This window comes from Callorhinchus milii, unplaced genomic scaffold, assembly GCF_018977255.1.
Source record: "Callorhinchus milii isolate IMCB2004 unplaced genomic scaffold, IMCB_Cmil_1.0 Scaffold2, whole genome shotgun sequence".
Lineage (NCBI taxonomy): Eukaryota > Metazoa > Chordata > Chondrichthyes > Chimaeriformes > Callorhinchidae > Callorhinchus > Callorhinchus milii.
The window spans coordinates 11136489-11150734 of NW_024704743.1; the positions used below are offsets into that span (position 1 = coordinate 11136489).

At 44.6% G+C, this 14246-nt stretch overlaps 1 long non-coding RNA gene across 1 annotated transcript in view; it reads left to right on the top strand.

Moving 5' to 3' along the window:
- The window catches only part of LOC103178634, a 54471-nt gene that overhangs the window by 38829 nt on the left and 1396 nt on the right, over positions 1–14246 (top strand). The window contains exons 2-3 of the long non-coding RNA XR_487876.1: positions 10653–10868; positions 10980–11037. This is a non-coding gene — a long non-coding RNA (uncharacterized LOC103178634). The remainder of the gene's footprint in view (positions 1–10652; positions 10869–10979; positions 11038–14246) is intronic.

Here is a 14246-nt window from a genome sequence, read left to right on the forward strand (position 1 = left end):
CAGAAAAATAAACCTGAGAACTACAGGCCAATCAGTAGTAGCTAAACTTCTGGAGACCATAATCTGGGACAATATAAATTCTCACTTAGAAAAATATGGTTTAATCAAGGACAATCAACACGGATTTGTTAAAGGAAGATGGTGTCTGACAACCCTAATAGAATTTTTTGATGAAGTGACTGAGAGGGTGGATGAAGGTAGTGCAGTAGATGTAGTTTATCTAGATTTTCAAAAGGCATTTGACAAAGTGCCACCTAAGAGACTTATAAACAAAAAAGAAGCTCACAGTATTAAAGAGACCGTGGCAACATCAACAACAACAACAACAAAATTACATTTAGAGAACGCCTTTCACGTCGGGAGGACGTCCCGAAGTGCTGAACAGTCAGATGTCGGGGCCCAAGCATGGGGGAGGGGTGGTGTAGGGGTGAGGGAAGGCAGAGAGGTGGGAGGGTGATCGAAGGCACGATCGAAGACAAGGGTCTTGAGACTGGCCTTGAAGGAGGCAAGGGAGGAAGCGAGGCGAAAGGACCGTGGGATGGAGTTCCAGAGAGTGGGAGCAGAAAGGCTGAAAGCCCGGCCACCGATGGTAGAGCATGTTGGGCAGGAGACATGGAGCAGACTGGAGCCTGCTGAACGGAGGGAGCAGGCAGGTTGGTAGCGAGTCAGCAGGTCAGAGAGGTAGGAAAGGGCAAGGCCATGGATGGACTTGAGAGTGAGGAAGAGGATCTTGAATTCGATCCTCTGGAGAATGGGGAGCCAGTGGAGTCGGGTGAGGGTGGGAGTGATGGGGTCGCGGAGCCTGGTTTGTGAGAGTACACAAGCTGTAGAGTTTTGGATGATCTGCCGCTTGTGAAGGGAAGAGTTGGGAAGGCCGATGAGGAGGAAGTTCCCGTAGTCGAGACTTGATGTGACGAATGCGTGGGTGAGGGTTTCGGCAGCCTGAGGGGTGAGGCAGTGGCGGAGTCTGGCAATGTTGCGGAGGTGGTGGTAGGCAGTGCCGGTCATGGTGCGAATTGTGGGGGAGAAAGGGCAGTTCAGGGTCGAACAAGATACCCAGGTTCCTGACTGGCTTGGATCCAGAACTAGCTAGGAGACAGAAAGCAGGGAGTGGGTAGTAAACGGTTGCTTTTCTGACTGGAGGGAGGTGTGTGTGGTGTCCCTCAGGGGTCAGTATTGGGACCACTGCTCTTTCTGATCTATATTAATGATCTGGATATAGGGCGCACAAGTTCCAAATTTGCAGACAATACTAAGCTAGGAAAAGTAGTTAATGGTGAGGAGGATAGCACCAGACTCCAAGAGGACTTAGACAGATTGGTAAAATGGGCAGAAACGTGGCAGATGAGGTTTAATGTGGAGAAATGCGAAGTGTTGCATTTTGGTAGGAAGAATGAGGAGAGGCTGTATAGGCTAGATGGTACAATCTTAAAGGGGACAAATGAACAGAGAGACCTGGGGGTCCACATAAGCAAATCTCTGAAGGTGGCAGGACAGGTAGATAAAGCTGTTAAAAAAGCATACGGGATACTAGGCTTTATAAATAGGGGCATAGAATTCAAAAGTCATGAGGTTATGTTGAATATTTATAAAATGCTGTTAGGCCTCAGTTGGAGACTGCATTCAGTTCTGGTCACCACACTTTAGGAAAAGTGTTAGGGCATTGGAGAGGGTGCAAAGGAGGTTTACCAGGATGGTACCAGGAATGAAGGACCTTAGTTATGAGGAGAGGTTAGCGAAACTAGGATTATTCTCCCTAGAGCAGAGAAGATTAAGAGGGGATTTAATAGAGGTTTTCAAGATCATGAGAGGATTTGATAGGTTGAACCGGGAAAAACTGTTTCCACTGGCATGTGGAAAAAAAATTCACCCAGCGAGTTATTCAGATATTCAGATCTGGAATGCATTACCTGAAAATGTAGTGGAAGCCGATTCAATAACAACTTTTAAAAGAGAAGCAGATGGGTATTTGGGAAGGACAGGATTGCAGGGCTATGGAGAGAAAGGGGGCCACTGGGATTGAGTTGGATTGTTCTTTTCAGAGCTGGCCCAGACATGATGGGCCGAATGGTCTCTTTCTGTGCTGTATGATTCTATGATTCTATGATTAGGAGTTTAAACTAATAGTCTAGGTTGACCCTCCAATGCAGTGCCAAGGGTGCACTGCATTGTTGGAGGTGTCATCCTTCAGATGAGATGTTAATGCAAGCCAGGTGGATGTTGAAGATCCCATGGCATTATCCGAAAAGAGAAGCGAGTATCTGCCCAGATTGTGTCCAATAATCCCCCAGAGAATATTGACCAAGGTAAAGGTGAAGGTGCCTGGATAAAATCGCTGACTGGAGGTCATGTGAGGCAGGCATAACAATGGACTTTATTACTAAAAAGATGCCATGTATTTCTGTATGGGAGTCCCGTAGCTCAGTGGTTAGAACACTCGCCTCACAAGCAAGAGGACCTGGGTTCGATTCACGGGCAGTGTGAAACATTGGGCAAATTTCCTATTCCACATGCCTCTGTTTACCTAACAGTAAGTAGGAACCTGGTTGTTAGTCGATCGGCGGATCACTTTCCCAGGGATAATAATCCATTAAAAAAAATAATAATAATTTGGTCACTTAATCTATGACTGTTTGTGGGACACTGCTGTGCGCAATTGGCTGTTATGTTTCACCCGCAAAATATACACTCCTTGTATTTGATATAATGCCTTATCATATCATTGAGAAGTCTCAAAGCACTTCACAGAATATATTGTAAAGTGGATTGACTGTATTTTGTTGACTTTAATAATAAATAACAGTAATAATAATAATTTTTTTAAAAATTATAATAAAAAAGCTTGCAAGGCACAAAGATAAGTTTACGCTGAGCTTCAGGTATAAGCTGTGGGGGAAAGATTCACTGGAAAGAATTCAGTCATATTAGACAAATAAAGGATTTTCATAGTTTCAAAATAACACAGCTTATATTATTCTGGGTAAATCCCTGTCTTATGCAGCAATCTGCAGCATGTTGATAGGAGAGATTCCTAGAGATACATTATTTTCTTACTAGTTTGATGTATTTCCTCCGCTCCCCATGCTACCACAATCTATATAATGATTTGGTAGTGCCCCAACTCCTGCCCCAGGTCAAATCAGCTCACTCATCAGAGGACAATGATTTGAACCCTCCTGTCTGTCTAAACTAATGCTGGACCTCACACAAGGCTGCTAGCAGGATAGTCTTTTAATTCACTCTTAACCATCAAAGCATTATCAGTATATCTTGTGAAGCGCTTTGCATTTATATAGCTTCTTTCACTCAGGATAGCATCTTAGAGTGCTAAAATAGTGTTAATAAAAATAACAATCCTTCCATTTGATGTAGTGCCTTACCAAGTCTTCAAGCAATCTCAGGGTGCTTTCAAAGGATATACCGTAAAGTGTAGTGACTCCTTAGTTTGTGGGCGAATGAGGCAGCCAATTTTGCGCACAGTTTTAATTTTAATCAATTTTAATCACAGTGAGTGATTAATTCTAATCGGGGATGGTGGCCTGGACCCCAAAAGATACGTTAATATGTGCTAATAGTTAATATGTGCTAATAGTAATAATTTCATACAGCACCTCTCTCATTGGTAGGACGTCCAAAGCACTTCATAGCGTTTACTATAAAGGCTGTGTATTTTGTAGGCTAATGTGGCAGCCAAATTTACAAAGCTGTTAAATAAAATTAAACTTTTAAAATTACAATACAGTTATTTATAAGTGAACTTCATAAATTCACAGAACTTATTGAAGCAAGAAGAAAAATAGCAACAAATGCTCTACAGAAACAGCAACAAATGCTCTACAGAAAGTTCATTGAGCAAAATAAGAAGTTGCTTAATTCTTTGGTACCACCTAGTGTTAAGTAACGGTTTGTGCACCTGTTCGTGAAGCATTTTCAATTTTTGATAACCAGACCACAAACAAATTGATTGACGAAAGTTAAGACTCTTCATGATTTCTTTCAGAAAGCTTATGGAGTCCTGTAGCTCAGTGGTTAGAGCACTCGCTTTGCAAGTGAGAGACCTGAGTTCAATTCCAGGCAGGGCGAAACCTTGGGCAAGTTTCCTTACTCCACACAGAGCCTAATAATAATCCCTCCAAAAACAAAAACAATAATAAATTGGTCATTTTCAATCTACGACTGTTTGTGGGACAGTGCTGTGCGCAATTGGCTGCCGCGTTCGCCCACAAATATACAGTCAATTCACTTTACAGTGTGTTCTGTGAAGCGCTTTGGGACGTCCTCCCGACGTGAAAAGCACTATATCAAATACAAGGATTATTATTATTATACTCCCAAAGGTACATTATATATCCACACTAAATAAGTGGGTAAAATGAGATAAGTATCTGTTGATTTAAGTTTCCACTTTTTGTCAGGAGCAGGGTAATGTTAGACAAAAGCGCACTTGCTGTATCAGGGGAAAGGAACGTTATGTTAATTTTGAGCTATATTAATATAACAACTTGCATTTATATAGCACTCTGTACAATGGAAGAAATATCCTTTAGGAAGGTTTTAATAATAATAATAATCCTTGCATTTAATATAGCGTTTATCACATCTCCAAGACATTTCAAAGCGCTTCACAGAGCATACTGTAAAGCGAATTGACTGTATATTTTGTGTGCAAAACGTGGCAGCGAATTGCATACAGCAGTGTCCCACAAACAGTCGTAGATTGAGTAACCAATTTTTTTTAAGGAATTATTACAACCGGAAAAGCGATCCGCCAATCGACTAATAACCGGATTCCTACTTACTGCCAGGTAAACAGAGGAGTGTGCTGTAAGGAAACTTGCCCAATGTTTCACACTGCCTGGAATTGAACCCAGGTCTGTCGCTTGCGAGGCGAGTGCTCTAACCACTGAGCTAAAGTCTTCCACAGTCATGTAGCTCAATGGACTAGAATCTATTGAGAAGAATGGAAGAATCCCAGAGCTAAAAACTTGGCTAGCAATTGTCGAGCAAAGGGAGTGGGGAATGAGCTATCACGGTTACCCTGTTTTTGCAACCCTTAGTAAATAATATGTATATATATCTATATAATATAATTTAAGGGAAATGGGGAGGCCTGTCTCTTTAATTAGATTTTGTTTAAGAAACTGCTTGCAAAAGGTTTAGTCGCAGCAGCTGTTTGCAAAAGAATTAGCATAAATGAGGTTCCTGAGTTGCAACAAAATCTAGGCTCAAGGTTGCTTGATTGACAGGCAGTTAAGAAGCAGCCTAGAACGTCACTTGGGCCCACGTGGGAAAAGCCCTCGCATCATCAACAACAACAACTTGGATTTATATAGCGCCCTCCATGCCGGACGGCGTCTCAGAGCGCTTCACAGTAACGGATCCCAGGGCCGAGCCAGGGGGAGGGGGAGGAAGGTGTCCAAAGGCGCGGTCGAAAAGAAAGGTCTTCAGCAGGGACCCAAAAATAGGAAGAGAGGGGGTGAGGCGTAGGGAGTGAGGAAGGGAGTTGCAGAGCCTCGGGACGTAGTGGCTGAAGGCACGGCTGCCGATGGTGGAGCGGAGGACTCGGGGAACAAGGAGGCCAGACCCGGAGGAACGAAGGCAATGTTGCCCTCACAACAGTATCCCGCAGGTAACCGGGTGAGAGTGGGAGGAGAAGCCATTTGTGCAGATGTACTGCTGGCAGTTCGTGAGGTAGAACTTGAACCAGACGAGTGCGGTCCCACTGAGGTGGATGATGGAGGAAAGGTGGTGGAGGATCGACGTGATCGACTGTGTCGAACGCGGCGGAGAGGTCCAGGAGGACAAGGAGGCAGAGGGAGCCCTGGTCACAGATAGAGAGGATGTCATTTGTGACTTTCACAAGCGCAGTCTCTGTACTGTGGGCAGGGCGGAAACCAGACTGGAGGGGTTCGAAGAGGGAGTGGGAGGAGAGGTGTGCGCGGAGTTGATTTGCAACAACGCGATCTAGGACTTTTGCGAGGAAGGGCAGGTTTGCAATAGGGTGGTAGTGTCTGGGCTTTGTGAGATCTAGGGAAGGTTTTTTCAGGAGTGGGGTGATGACAGCAGTTTTGAGGGGGGCTGGGACTCATCCAGAGGAGAGGGACTGGTTGATGACATCAGCCAGTAATGGGCAGAGGAAGGGGACCTCAGTGACCAGCAGGTTGGTGGGAAGGGGGTCGAGGCAGAGGTGGTGGGTTTCATTGAGGTGATGGTGGGTGAGAGGGAGGAAGGAGAGATGGGGAGGAAAGAATGTAGGTTGGGGGTCGTAGTAGGAGCTGATGATGGGGAGGGTGAAGGGGACTTGGCGTTGGATGCAAAGATTGAGGAGGCTTGCGGAGGCGCACGGAGGAGGTTTTGGGTGGTGGAAAAAAGGAATTTAGGATTGCGTTTAGCCTCAGAGATGATGTTGGAGTAGAAGGCCGTTTTTGCGCGTGTCAAGGAACGGCGATAGCTGTAGAAATGCTCGAGCCACAGTTGGCGATGAACTGTCAGGCCAATTTTCTGCACTCAAGCAGCCGGGTTTGGGTTTTTTGGCTGCGGAGATGATTGTTGTACCAGGGGGATCGGGTGGGTTTGGAGATGGTCCTGGATTTCAGGGGATTTCAGGGGGACAAGGGAGTTGAAGGTGGAGGAGAGGCGATCATGGAGCAGCTGTATGGCTGTAAGGATCTCCGTGGGTGGAAAGCAAGAGGGATAGAATATTTGATGATGTGAGGGCCTTTGTAAGGGTCTCAGGGGTTAGCCTTTTCCATGGGCGGTAGAGAATGGTAGAGGGCTTGGTGAAGGAGAGAGGGATGTGAGAGGAGAAGGAGATGAGAAACTGGGACGAGATGGCCTTGTCCACTATGCTAAGGTTGGAAATAATAAATAATAATAATAATAATCCTTGCATTTGATATAGCGCTTTTCACGTCGGGAGGACGTCCCAAAGCGCTTCACAGAACACACTGTAAAGTGAATTGACTGTATATTTGTGGGCGAACGCGGCAGCCAATTGCACACAGCAATGTCCCACAAACAGTCGTAGATTGAAAGTTACCAATTTATTATTGTTTTTTGTTTTGGAGGGATTATTATTAGGCGTGTGGAGTTTTCGCCCTGCCTGGACATGAACTCAGGTCTCTCGCTTGCAAAGCGAGTGCTCTAACCACTGAGCTACAAGACTCCACAAATGTCAAGGCTGTGGGTGATAATGAGGTCGAGGGCATAACCACGGTTGTGGATCGGTGAATTTATGTGAAAGGTGAGGTTTAGGGAGGAGAGGAGGGCAGTGAAGTTCGCAAAAGTGGTGCAGGGGGAGTTTAGGTGGAGGTTGAAATCACCCATTATGAACAGGCGTTCAGAGCAGCGGGACAGGGAAGATAGGAGAGTAGAGATGTCTGTGTGGAAGGAACCGGAAGGCTTAGGGGGGTAGTAGACCGGAAGGATTTTCAGTGGGAGAGAGGGATGGAAGAACATGAAGCGCTCAAAGGAGGGGAAGCATAGGGGTTTAAGCCAAGGGAGGCTTTGGAAATGAAGGCCAGCCTGCCGCCACATTGGTTTGGACGGGGGGTGTGGTGGAAGGTGTAGCCTGGAGGGGAGGCTTCAACTAGTGGGATGGAGTCATTAGGGAAGAACCAGCTTTCGGTGAGCCCAAGAATGTCAAGGTGCTCGTCCAGGATGAGGTCAAGGATGGTGAGGGCTTTGTTTGAGAGGGAATGGACATTTTGGAGGGAAATGCAGGTGGGTTTGCTGGAGGGAGGAAGAGTGATGAGAAGAGGATTTTAGGGTGTACAGGAGTGATGGTTGTGGAAAGTGGAGAGTTGGGGAGGGTACGTATGAGGGAGGGGAAGTTGTGTTAGCCTTAAGGAGGCGGTTTGTGTGGAGGGAGTGAGTGATGGGACATGTGGGGTTGCTGCTCTTGGACAGCCAGGAGCCATGATGGGCCCGGCAGAGGATGCCCAGGCTGGTTTGTTGTTGTTGTCACAGACCCAGGCTACCATTGTTGCTTTTTTTTAAATTATGATGTCACGCCAACGTCACTTTGTGAATCAGTGTCGCTCCCTCACTTACCCCCCACCCACACCGCGCTCTCCTGACTCCACTCCCGAATGAGTTGCTCCTCACTTGGCTGGGTTTATATCTGCAGCTAGGCCTCAGCTTCACCCCACACATCATATGGTGGGCAGAGCCATTTGCGCCTATAAAAAGCAATGCTTGGCGTGCCTTGTGGTCACTGTTTAATGGTCGACATCCAGTACGTACTGACGTTTACAGGAAGACTGTACTGTTGGGTTGGTTTAAATCTGTTTTACTAATATAGTATTGTGCTTCAAGTTGATATAGTTGTGTGTGTGTGTGTTAGTTATACTTGATTCCATTATTGTTTATCTTACATTGTTGTATTTCTTACATGCAAGGTAGCCTAGGGTTGCTAGGTCTTAATAAAGAACTGTTGTTTTCTACCGTATGTATCCTAGAGTCTCTGTAATAATCCGAAAACAAGAAAAGGAGTAAAACACTCAGAGGGTAGCTCTCAACATCCTATTTCTGGCAGTGAGAACATTACCAGGCATTGTAGTTAACTGGGAATACTCGTCTGAGTGTCTAATTCTGACTCAGATGAGTCACCTTGACTCAGATGAGGCACAGAGGTACAGTTGGATGTCATCCACATACATGTGGAAGTTGACCCCTATGTCTGCGGATGATGTTACCAAGAGGGAGCATGTAGATATTGAAGAGGAGGGGACCAAGGACAGAGCCCTGAGGAACTCTGCATGACACGGTGCAGGGGTAGAGGAGAAACTGTTTGTGGAGATGAAGTGGAGGTGGTGTGAAAGGTATGATCTGAACCAGTCAAGGACAGAGCCGTGAAGGTTGAGGTGAGAGGAGAGGCATTGGATGAGGATAGAGTGGTCAACGGTGTCGAAGGCAGCAGAGAGATCAGGAGGATAAGGAGGCAGGGGAGTCCTGGTCACAGGTGGACAGAATGTCATTTGTCACTTCGACCAGGGCTGTTTCTGTGCTGTGCATTGCGCGGAAACCCAATTGGAGGGGTTTGTGAAGGGAGTGGTGGAGAGGAAGGAGTCAAGCTGGGAAGCAACAACTCATTCCAGGATCTTGGAGAGGAAACGGAGGTTGGAGATGGTGTGGTAGTATTCACCTACAAATACAATCACTACATTTAACAGTACAGTACACTACAGTAACAATACAGTATAAATACTGTAAAGCAGTTTCAGATATTTTTGGGAAAGACATTTTATCAAATGCAAGGTTTATTAATATTAACCACTTCCTGATATCTCTTCTAAACTTATCCTCATATCACTGAGCCTTCATGACTGAGTGTCGCACCAGGCTATCTGAGCCACCTGGGTTCTGCTGGTGCATATTGATAAACACTAATGGTAAAGAAAGATATTAAAACTGAGCCACTATAAAATCTGTCTTGCAGTGTTTTCAACAGAAGCCGTTTTTTGGCAATCGGGTGTCCGATATACATAGAAACCCATCACTTAAGTTGTCTCTGATTACCTGTATGAAAATTTGCAACAACTTTATTACCTCATTTACATCAGAGACATTTTGTTAACCTTTAAATTCAGATTCTGCAAACTATCTGAATAAAATAATTTGATTCATTTGGTGCCTTGTCTATTCACCAGAAGCAACCATTCAAAGAGAAAGCAAAAGACTTTATAGCATTAACTTAACAAGGGAGCAATCTGTATTAACTGCATTAGCTGAGCAACAGCTTCGGCATGTTTCGGCATGAATAGCTATTTTCATAATTTAATCTGTGCATTTTAGTTGCAAAATATTTTCATGCTGCTGTAGTATCTCCAGGAAAGCCAATCACCAATGTATGTCAGACTGGTCCATAAAACACTTTTTTTTTAGCTCAGCCGGGTGTCTTACACATGTGGAAACCCATCATCAAGTTTAAGAGTATCCAAACCAAACAGAGTTCCACGTATCCAAACTACACATGAAAATTTCAGAGATATTTGTTGGGGTGGAATGCTCACTTTTTCCCTGGAAGGACGCATCCTGCTTACCTAATTCCAGAAAGTATTAGGCACAGGTTGACAAGAGCACTGCGGACCCGCCTGGCTCAGGAACTGGATTACCGAGACCACCACAGAGGGTTGGCTTGATTCTGACATTCCATTGCCAAACATGTCACCTCGGAGCTAGTTCAGCTCCAAGGAGACCGAGCTTACCTCTCCCCCAACTCCACTTGCCAATCTTAACAAGCCTGCAACTTGCAATCCCTGCCAAGCTGCATTAACCATTAAATAACCTGGGGCCAGGTTCTCAGCCCAGCCCCAGCCCCAAAGAGAGAGCACCAAAGATTATTTTTATTATTATGGTATATTCCATTTTAGCTGTGTACGAAAAGTTCACTATCACCAGTTTTAGACTCCAATGTATTTTGTTTAGCAGGAAAAGCCGAGAGCCTATTATCCAAGTTTCCTCTAACACTAAATTATATACAAGCTATAAATTGGTTGTTTATTTCAAAATAAACATGCAGAACTAAAGATAAGAGCCTCCAGCCTGCATACAATAATTTGTCAATCAGGGTGAATTCAAGATTAGTTGATTTAATCATTTTTAACAATCCAGCCTTAAACAAAATATGTTTCTTTCTGTTTTTTTTGCAGGCAAGTGATACAGGAACAATGCAGTAATGGAGAGACACCCCACCAAGACCCTGCAAGCACAGAAACTGAATAACACAACGTCAGAAAGTTTATATTGTAAACTAAAAATACCCTGGGGGTGATTTCAAAGCTATAATTTGACTCACTGGTCACATTACAGCCATAAATCGCTACCGCTCCATCCTTGTGGTTTGTGAGATCATCTAAACTTCTCAGGTAGATTAATGCCTTTTAATCACCCCCAAGTATTTTTTATTCTCTGGTCAAAAGACTGTGCCTCTCCCCATCTTCCTAGATCATCATTGGAGTTTATTACACATTTTTCAGATTTGCGTTTTCATAGATGGATTTCCTAAAAGAGTGAAAATGGACCAAGGAAAATAAGGTAATAATTCAATGATAAACCTGTAATTCCAACTGTCTCTTCTGCAATGGGCTTCACAATAGTTTGTATCTTGTTCATTATTACATTTCTTCTCACAGAGGAATGTAAAAATATGGAATGCAATGTACCAGATGTCCATCGAGACAAAATCAGATGCATTTGATATGTCAGCCTGACTCAGTTGGTAGCACTCTTGCCTCTGAGGGAGAAGTTGCAGGTTCAAGCTCCACAAACATGGAACTCATATAAGCCATGCTGACACTCCAATGCAGTGCTGGTGCCACGTTTCAGATGAGACATTGAGGCGAGGCATTGTCTGCCTGTTTAGATGGACATTATAGAGTGCATGGCACTATTTGAAAAGAGAAGAGAATTTCTCCCGGTATGCTCGCAATCAATTTCCCAACTAAAATGAGTCATTAACTCCATGGCTGTGGTGCCATGTGCTTTGGAAGAGCGTTAAATCGCAACATTCCATTCCCTAGCACGTCACCTTGGGGTCAGCTCAGCTCCAAGGATACCCCGCTTACCTCCTCTTTCCAGGAAGACATTACCATTCACAATCCCATTGGCTGACAAAGCCCATTTTACTGCCAGTCTTTTCCATTCCAATCTTTTATCAGATGCTTTAGATCATTTCCCAGCCAATAAACAGTCCAAAAGGAAATTACTTCCATGATCGTAACTTACAGTTTGTGATTTCCCCATTTTCAACCCCATTTGAATCAGTTTAGCATTTATGTCCCCACCATAGTCCTACAAAATACACAGTCACTACACTTTACAGTAAATCATTCGAAGCGTTTTGTGATGTGGGTTATCATCATAATCTTTTTTCATTTGTAATATTAATTTTGATTCCATCTACCTTGTGATTACGAAAAACTTGCATTTGGCATCATGCCTTTCACGTCAGGAGAACGTCTCAAAAGCACTTCACAGTATATGATGTAAAGGATAGCAACTATTTTTGCAGTCTAACATGGCTGCCCATTTGTGTGCACCAATGTTTCACAACCACCATGAAGTGAATGAACAGTTTTATCTGGAGGATTCTTGGCCAGAACATCAGGAGAAACTCCCTTCTCTTTTCAAATAATGCCCCGAGATCTTTGACGTTCACCTGAAGACAGATGGGACCTCAGTTTCAAGTGAATGTAAAGGAAACAAGTACTTTTAAAAAATGTATGTTGACCAGATTTGTTTTTCTTTCCTAGCGCTGATTGATGCAACAATCCAAATAACCTAATTTTTTCCTTCATGCTCCACCCTGCCCACACCACCACTGGGATCGGGTCTTCAGCCTTTCTGCCCCCACCCTCTAGAACTCCATCCCACAGTCCATTCACCTCGCCCCTTTTCTTGTCTCCTTCAAAGCCCATCTCAAGACCTTCATCTTCAACCATGCCTTCAGTCCAGCTCCACCTTTCCCCACCTCCACAACATCGCTTAGCTCCCCCACTGTCTCAAACCGCAGTCTGCTGAGGCACTCATACACACCTTCATAACATCCAGGCTTGACTACACAAACTTCCAGCTTGTTAGCCTCCCCAACTCTTCTCTCCATAGGCTGCAGATCATCTAGAACTCTGCAGCCTGTGTCCTTTTTCGCACCAAGCTCTGGTACCCTATCACCCCACCCTCGCCTGACTCGACTGGCTTCCCATCACAGAGGATACAGTTCAAGATCCTGGTCCTCACTTTCAAAGCCCTCCATGGCTTTGCTCTCCCCGCCTAACTTGTTACCAACTTCCCCGCTCCCTCCGCTCAGTGGGCTGCAGCCAGCTTCACGTCCCCCACCTCACCTACCCCACCATTGGCAGGTCTTCAGCCACTCTGCCCCCACCCTCTGGTTCTCCATCCGCAGCCCCTCCGCCTCACCACCTCCCTTGTCTTCTTCAAGAGCTGTCTCAAGACCCTCCTCTTAACCACGCTTTCGGTCACCATCTTTCCCCCCGTCCTTCACCCTCCCCGATTCCTACCCCCAGCTCGGGTCCAAAACACTGATTGCCCAGCACCTTGGGACGTCCTCCTGACATGAAAGTAATTTTGTTGTTGTTGTTGTTGCCCTGTGCTGTGTGATCATGCATGCGATGCGCACACCTGGCACTGGGTAACTCACGTAGTTCCACATCCTCTCAGACACATCCTTTCTTTTTATAATCTCCCACTATTGCCTTCTTTTGTCTTGCACCATTAATACCTCTGATCTCATCATCCACTGTACTCCATCTAATTTTTTCCTTTGTCTTTCTTTCCCTGCTCCCTTTTCTGCTTGTCCTTATAAACTGCTCCCTTCCAACATTCTTCAATCCATGCTAATGTATTCCTCTTAATTCCATGGGCCCTAATCTTGTGGATCAACCTTTTATGCGGCACCTTATCGAATGCCTTTTGTAAATCTAAATACACTACATCCACTGATTCCCCCCTATCTAATCTACTTGATATGTCCTCAAAAAAATCTAAAAGATTTGTTAAGCGAGACTTCCCGTTTGTAAAGCCATGTTGACTCTGTCTAATCATATTGTGATCCTCTGAGTATTGGTGGTAGGGAAAATAGGAGACATCGGTGGTAGGGAAAATTCTAGAATCCTTAATTAAGGATGTCGTAGTGGGATACTTAGTGTGAGACATTTTCCCCTGTTTGGAGAAACTATAACCAGGGGTCACAGTCTTAAAATTCTCACTGAGTTGAGGAAAAACTTCTTCACTCAGAGGGTAGTGAACTTATGGAATTCTCTCCCCAAAGGGCTGTAGATGCTCAGTCCTTGAACATATTCAAGACTGAGATTGACAGATTTATTGTGGATAAAGGAATTAAGGATGAGGGTATAAGGTGGGTAGGTGGAGTTAGAATAGATCAGCCATGATCTTATTGAATAGCGGGGCAGGCTCGAGGGGCCGAATGGCCTACTCCTGCTCCTAATTCTTATGTTCTTATGTTCTTATATTCTAACATAATAATCCTTGCGCAAAATACTGCAGATGCTGGAAATCTGAAACAAAAACAGAAGTTGCTGGGAATACTCAGCAGGTCCGGCAACATCTATAGAGAAATCCTCGATAGTTAGATCCTGAGTTCTAACGAAGGGTCGTGGACCCAAAACGTTGACTCACTTTCCTTTCTCGACAGATACTGCCTGACCTGCTGAGTGTTCCCAGCGACTTGTTTTTTGTGATAATAATCCTTCCATTTGATATATATA